Below are 7843 nucleotides of genomic sequence, written 5' to 3'. Positions count from 1 at the left end.
TTCAGGAAAAATTAGAATGAATTTGAAGGAACAATCTCAATTGGAAGCTTTGAATTTGAAATGTTTGACTAAGAGTTGACTTATTTGTATATGAGCTCGGATCAGAAATTTTATGATTTGGATAGCTTCGTTGGGTGATTTATGACTTAGGAGCGCGATCGGAATGCATTTTGGAAGTCCGTGGAAGGATTTGGCTTGAATTGGCAAAGTTAATATTTTGGCGAATTCCGGTTGATAGGTGAGATTTTGATACGAGGGTAGGAATGGAATTCCGAGAGTTGTTGTAGCTTCGTTATGTCATTTGTGATGTGTGTGCAAAATTTCAGGTCATTTGGACGTCGTTTGGTCGACTTTTTGATCGAATTCGAATTTCGGAAGTTTTGGAATTCTTAGGCTTGAATCCGAGGGTGATTTAATGTTTTGATATTGTTTTGAGCATTTCGAAGGTTGGAACAAGTTTGAATTATGTTAGGGGGTGTGTTGGCATGTTTGGTCGGGGTCCCATGAGGCTCGGATATGTTTTGGAAGAGTTTTTGGAAGATTTTGCCATTTTGAGCATAAGCATGTAATGATCCAAAGGTCCATTTTTAGTTCTAGAGATCGAAATTTGATTTCGAGACTTCCGGAATTTTGATAATGAATTTAGTTGGGATGATCTGGAAAATTTGGTCTAATTTCATCAAGTCGCGATTGGGTTTTTGACACGAAACATGAGTTAATTGTTTAACGAGCAAAATGGGTATTGAACTAAGCAAATGAGCTCCGAATTAAGTTTCGACTGAAGGGCTATGTTCGTATTATTATTTGTGACTCATAGGAATAAGAACCATCGAATTCCGAGTTTGTATGATGGAGTTAGAGCCTTTTTAGTGAAAAGAAAAGCTGCTGCAATTTTCTGGGCAGTTTCTGCATTTTTCGCACGTGTGAACAGTAACCGCACCTGCGTGGACAGTATCCGTGTATAGTACCGTGTACAGTATGTGAGCACGTGATTTTTGCCTCACAAGAATTACTCCAAAAGAAATCATAAATAATTTTTCTTTGTATACGATTTTGAATTTTTCATGGCATTTTATCTGTGCATGTTTATTTTATTCTAATTAAAGAAAAATACAGAAAAAATAGTAATATAGGTACATGTGCATTTAGGAATTAATGTTGCATTTTCATAATTAATTAATCATTGGTTTATATAAAAGGATAAAATAAAATAAAAATATATTTAGGAATTAAATAAACCATAGTTTGGTTTTAAAAGAGGGAAAATCACAAAAATATGTAATTGTTGTAATTTTGTCATTTAAATATGCCTTTGTGTGATTTTATTTTTAATTAAATATTTTAACTTGTGTGATATTTATTGTCAAGTGTTAATTAATATTTGGTTAGTTGTATTTTGATTTTACAATTTAATTAGAAATTGTGTAAAATTAGGAATTAAAAAAAAGGAAAAGAGTTCAAAAATTGAATAAAAATCGGATTGGGCCACAAGGTTAAAGTGAAGTCTGGCCCAAATCAATACCAATGCATGACCCAATCCATGGCCTAGTCTCAGATAACCCCAAACGACGTTGTTTGGCGTCTCAAATCTGAGTCGTTGATCAAGCTGGATCTAACGATCCAGTTCAGCCCCTGCATGGGTAAAACGGCGACGTTTCAGGCATGTTAATCCAAACCATTCGTCTTCAATGATCCAACGGCCCCAAGTTTCCCCCGCGACCCAATCCACTTTACCCCCGAGCCAACACATTCCCCGACTTAAACCAAACGACACCATTCAGTTAAATGAGTTGATTCAGGCCGTTGATCTTGCCTGATCTAACGGCCCAGATCAAACCACCCCTCAACTATATAAACTGAATTCCTAACCCAACCCCCTAACCAAACACCCCCCCCCCCCTTCGTCTTCCTATTCATCATCGTCTCTAAGACGATACCCCCCAAACCCTAGCCGCCCTAGCTCCCCTTCGCCTGAAACCCGGCGGCAACGACGCCGCCGGCCACCAAAATAACACCCCTGAACCTCCTAACCACCCCCAATCCAAATCCAGTACCCGTTTGTTTCGAATCATCACCAACCTTCTCGAATCTTCAATCGAAGAGTTTGTCTGAAACTCCCCCTGTTCTGATGACCACCAAATTAACATCACAGCATTCCCTGACCACCCTCATCATGGATCTGTTGACCTTTTACTTCGAATCTTCCTGAAATTCCTCGAATCTTCTATTGAAGATTCGAGCCAAACATGAACTTGCCCAGATCCATTTCAAATTCATACCAGGTGACCCCCAGGCCTCCCTCACCCCTAAACCACCATTGATTCCCTTCGAATATGCCTAGAAGTGTTTGAGCTCTAAATCTGGAAAAAAAAAAACGAAACTCTAAAATTCCAAATCATGGAATCTGTCCAAATTAATTGAAGGGTTGAGGTCTAATAGACCTTAATCGAGGTGTTCTCAGTTGAGAACACTTCGATTAAAGTCTGTTCGGCCTCAAAGTGCTTAGGTCTGAGTTCGAGCCTGGGTCCGTATAATTCTGAGTTTCTGAGGTATTTATCTTTTTCCTCTATTTATGATTTTTCTATCTATGTATTCTGCTTAGTTTAGTTTTATTAATTTCCCCTGCTTTTCAATTCATCTTCTCATCTCCACTAGACCTATTTGTTTGATCCAATTCTGGCATTGTTTCTGTTTGCTGTAATTATTATGAGTTACAATGTGTGTAATCGATTCAAATAAGTTTCGTCGGTTAGTTAAGTTTTATTACAAACCTTTGTTTTTGTCAATGCTGTTTGAATTGCCTAACTGTTTATTTCTGATTGATTGTTGTAAGTGTTGTAGGCAATTGTATAAATAGTTATCATCGATTAATTCAAGTTTTTATTAGTAGTTTCGTCAAATGGTTTAAGGTCGAGTGTTGTATGTGTTGATCTTTAGACAATTAGCTTCAAAGTTTGTCAATATGCTGACAATGATCTTGCCTGATGTTGATTTTGATTTCAATTTCCAATTTAATTTTTAATGGTTGGTTCTGTTAAGTCCTGTGTGGTGTTAATACGGTTTGGATTCAAGTTGAGTCTGTTGTTTCCAGTTAGAATTCAGCCTTAGTCATTTAGTTATTAAAATTTAGTAGGATGGATTGATTATAGCTGTTATACTTTGTTGTTTGGTCTAATCTATGAGGTTTGAATTGCTGTTTTGTTTTGACTAAGGAAATTGGTTATAGCTAATAAAGTACAAAGGATTGGGCTAGGACAGTAAAACACATTGGTTTCAGGGGTGATTTGGGATTGAAACAGTTAGGTTTATATTTTAGTGTTAGTGCTTTGTTAATGGGGTATTAATTATTACATTAAGGGGGAACAAAAGGTAATGGGGAGCTGAAAATCAGGGAAAAGGCTTCCTTAGTGGGATTTAAAGTAAAAAGAGCAGATTTTTAGTGGGAATTCTGATTTTTGTTGAAAAGAAGAGGGATAGGGCACTAAGTTGGAAAGAGGGACAGATTTGTATAAAAGGGTTGGGGGACTGATTTTAGAAGGGGGGAATCAGAAGAAGAAAAAAAAGAATTCTGGAAAAGAACTCTAATATTCAGAAAAATCAAAACTTGTTCATTAAGAGTTAGTGTTAGAGTGTTAAGGCTGAACTTTTACATTAAGAGTTTCAGTCTGTTTTTTTTCTTGAGTGTTTGATAAATCAGGAACTATTGTTCCCTTGCATCTGTCTGTGTTTCATTTTGACTGCTGGATTTCAGTTTAGTATTTTCCTGGTTTTCTGTTTGGTGGAGGACTGATTGTATTGAGTTGCTAGGGTTATTCTTTTGTTTTCAATATGTTCCTGGGATTTCTGCTATTGTTATTGTTGGCTACTGGTCTACTGGGTGTTGCGGTATATGTTGCTGCTGTAATTTTGCTGATCTTCCTCTTTTTCTGCTTTCCAAAATCAGGTACACAACTGAATACACTGACTACTGTATGCTGAAAATATGGAAGCATGTACAATTATTAAAGAATGGAAGTTTGAAGTCTTAATATAGCTTTCTTTTCTTTTCACTAATTGTAATTAGAACATGCCATGTACTATTCTTATGAAATTTGATTTCCCTTTGGTATAACTGAACAGTTTTCGCGTAGTAATATAGTCAATGACATTTTGTTCATTTTAGTTCGGTTAATAGTTATTATGTGTTTAAATACATATCGAATAAAATCAAGTCTAGTAAAACATTTTAATTATAATAACAATCTAGTTTCAACATCCAATGGTTTGAAGTTAGAACTAAATTAGATCTCAAGTTACCCCACCCCAATTGATTAATTCTTTAAAACTTGGGTAATTTGTTTAATTAGATATTTTCATTTTTCTTTACCATTCAACATTACAAATTTAGAACATGTGTAGAATAGTTTAATTAGGCCTCAATATTGGAATGCAATGGCCCAGGTTCAGTTAAATGCTATGTACGTTGGGCTTGGGCTCATGTTTGGCAAACGGACTTTTCATATGCACCTTTATATTCCGTTTTAACAAACCGCATCCGGAACTTAGCTATAACATGTAATTTAAGTAGGCTCTTTTGCTTCATTTACTATAAAAAATAAAATAAAACATAGTCATTATAGGACGACCTTTAAAATAAAAATGTGATGAGCCTCACCAATATAACACACAAATTACGAGGTCCTCGATAAATGTTTCATTAATTACTTAGATTTCGGGATGTGCCATTTAGTAAAATTTCGTGGCCTTTCCCCAAAACAACAATACGTTAATCGCTTTAGGCACATTTTTAATAATTTATTTTCTTAAATTTGGGTGCACATTTATGTGACCCAAATCTAAATCTTAACGAAGTCGAAATGTGTTGATAACCACGGGTGCATTGACTGTGACGTGGTTCGAGATACGTTTTCATAACGTTGCAATTCTACGTAAAATAATAATAATATTAATAAAATTGATAAAGGCGGGTCAAAGTCAAATTTGCATATAAGTCCTTAATTGTTAAGAAAAAAATCAGATAAATAAGCCAAATATAATAGTTAAGCGACCGTGCTAGAACCACGAAATTCGGGAATGCCTAACACCTTCTCCCGGGTTAACAGAATTCCTTATCCGGATTTCTGATTCGCGGACTGTTAAACATAGTCATTCTTTTCCTCGATTCGGGATTTAACCGGTGACTTGGGACACCATAAATCTCCCAAGTGGCGACTCTGAAATAAATAAACAAATCCCGTTTCGATTGTCCTTTAATTGGAAAAACTCCCTTTCGCGCCCCTTTGCGGCGGCACGAGTAAAAAGGAGGTGTGACAGCTCTGGCGACTCTGCTGGGGACCGAACCCAGAATCTCTGGTTCAGGGTTCAGAATTCGAGCTTAGATGAATTGTTATATTTGGCTTTATTTATTATTTGATCTTATTACATGTTTTGGCCTAAATGTGCAAAATGATGCTTTTTTACCGCTTTGATATTATTTGAACTGTACATATAAACTGTGCCGAAGCCTTCTCTTCTTACCTCCGGGGATGTGCTTACTGGTTAAGACTCCCTATTCTGTTAGTGTCGTACCCTAAATAAAAGAGGCTCGAAAAGTTTCTAAGCCGGCTGGCCTTTTGGTTCCCGGAAAGGAGCTCCTTCCTCAACTCGAGTTGTCCGCTCGGGTGCACTGTCTAGAACAAAGACCCAGGTTTTGAACATAGAATAACGTGACTTCATGCCGGATCCCTAGTAGGAACGCTTATTTGCATCATTTTGCATTTGACTTAGGGGACTCAATACAGGGGTTGAGTTCGCCTAGGACTAGCAACCTGAAATGGAAAAAGACTATCCTGCTGCATCATGTGTGTTGTGCGCATTTATTTGCTTCAGATCTGCATGCTGGCCGGCTTCTGAAATCAAGAATTTTTAAAAAAAAAATTGTGAAAAAAAAGAAGAAGAAAAAAATAGCAGTGTAGGGAGATAACTACTTTTTAGAAAAATAAAACCAATGTCCGAGTAGTATCAAAACCGTGCCGAAATTTTGAAAAAAAAATGAAAATGTTTTTTTTGGTTTAATGTGTTTGAAAAAAAAAAGTCTTGTTTACAAGTTTAGTTTATGTTGGGCGAACTACGCCGGTGTGATTCTCACAGGACGTGAGATACGTAGGCAACCCTCGCCGGGTCCAACCTCCCATTTTTGTAAAAAATTTAATAAATAATAAAAATGTCAAAATTTTTATTTTTCTGTCATAGAGTCGGGTGATGCTATTTATATCAAAAGTAGCCGAATGTTCCCAAAAGGAACTCCGGAAGGCTGCCTTTGTATAAACGGCCGCTTCTTATTTTTATCACAACAACCTTAAAGTCTTCGTTCCTGAAGTGCTGAAAGGTCGTGTTCAGAAATTCTTTTTTTAGGAAAAATGATCATATTTTTTTAGTCGAATAAATTTTTGCTTATTTAAATCTTATTAATAAATGTGCAGAATGAGCACGACTCAAAATGAACCTTTTTCAATCATGAATAAAATTCCCCTCCAATTGCAGCTATAGTGGAGTGATTTAGGCAAAGAAGGGCATGACGAAATCAAGAAACATCTGAAAGGTCTCACGATTTTGTTGGATATCAGGCCTCGAGGAGATATTATAAGGGTATTGGTCCCTCACTGGGACCCTGCGCACAATGTCTTCCACTTCTCGGACTTTGAACTTACCCCAACTTTAGAGGAAATAGCAGGGTACATCGGCAGTGCTGAGGTTCCATTGAGGCATAAATACCTGGTTGCTCCAAGAGCCGTAGAGGTACACCGGTTTTTGGACTCATTAAAGATAGTCAGAACAATCCATAACCCTGACTTAGCAAAAGGTTTTTGCACTATGAGTTTCATATACCAAAGATATGGTCACATAGGAGGATTTGACAAGCCAGAAAACAAGTTGTGCAGCAAAAGTAACCGTCGAAAGTGGGATGAGCATAGACGGGTTGCTTTCATGATAACCTTCTTAGGGATCTTAGTGTTCCCAAGAAAAGACGGGAATATCGACATAAAGATAGCTGGGGTCGTCAGTACTTTTCTCGCTCAAAAAGATAGCACGCTGGCGCCCATGATTATATCTGATATGTTCCGAGCTCTCAGGGCCTACAAAGCCGGAGGAAACTTTTTCGAAGGTTGTAACTTGTTGTTGCAAATGTGGATGACCGAACACCTATGTCACCGAGCCCAGTTCCTGAACCATGGATCTTCTGAAAAGACCTGCATAGAGGAGTTCTACACCAGAATTAATGAGGCCCGCCTAGCTGAAGGAGTCTCGGCATGGACCTCATATTTACGGACCCTCAACGCCGGTCAAATACAGTGGACACTGGGATGGTTATCGGTCGACGAAATCATATACATGCCAGCAGTTAGGCCCCATTTTCTCTTGATGGGACTTAAGAGCATTCAACCTTATGCGCCGTATCGGGTGTTGAGGCAACTAGGGAGGTGTCAGATAGTGCCCAAAGATGAGGATCTAAGTACCCAGGTAATTGAGATCAGTTCCGATGGTCAGTTTCCTGAAGCAAGAGTCCGCCAGATTTGGAGCCAATGTCAATACTTAGAGGCAAATACTTGTGTGCTGAATCAGGCAAGAGGGGAAGTTTCACCTGGATATCAGGCTTGGTACAAAGGGGAAATGTCGTCTGGAAGGCCGACTAAAAGATCTCACCTTCAAGAATTTTCCAAGGCCTCACAAGAGCATTGGGACTGGTTGGCCAAAGAGCGGGAATATCTTGCCGAAATAGGCAAACTGAAACAACAGATTCAGGATCTGAAATTTGAAAGCAAAGTGCAGTTTGCTGCCAACAAAGGAAAAAAGAACAGATTAG

This window comes from Nicotiana tabacum, chromosome 10 (genome assembly GCF_000715075.1).
Source record: "Nicotiana tabacum cultivar K326 chromosome 10, ASM71507v2, whole genome shotgun sequence".
NCBI lineage: Eukaryota > Viridiplantae > Streptophyta > Magnoliopsida > Solanales > Solanaceae > Nicotiana > Nicotiana tabacum.
Note: the sequence above shows the minus strand (reverse complement) of the source record.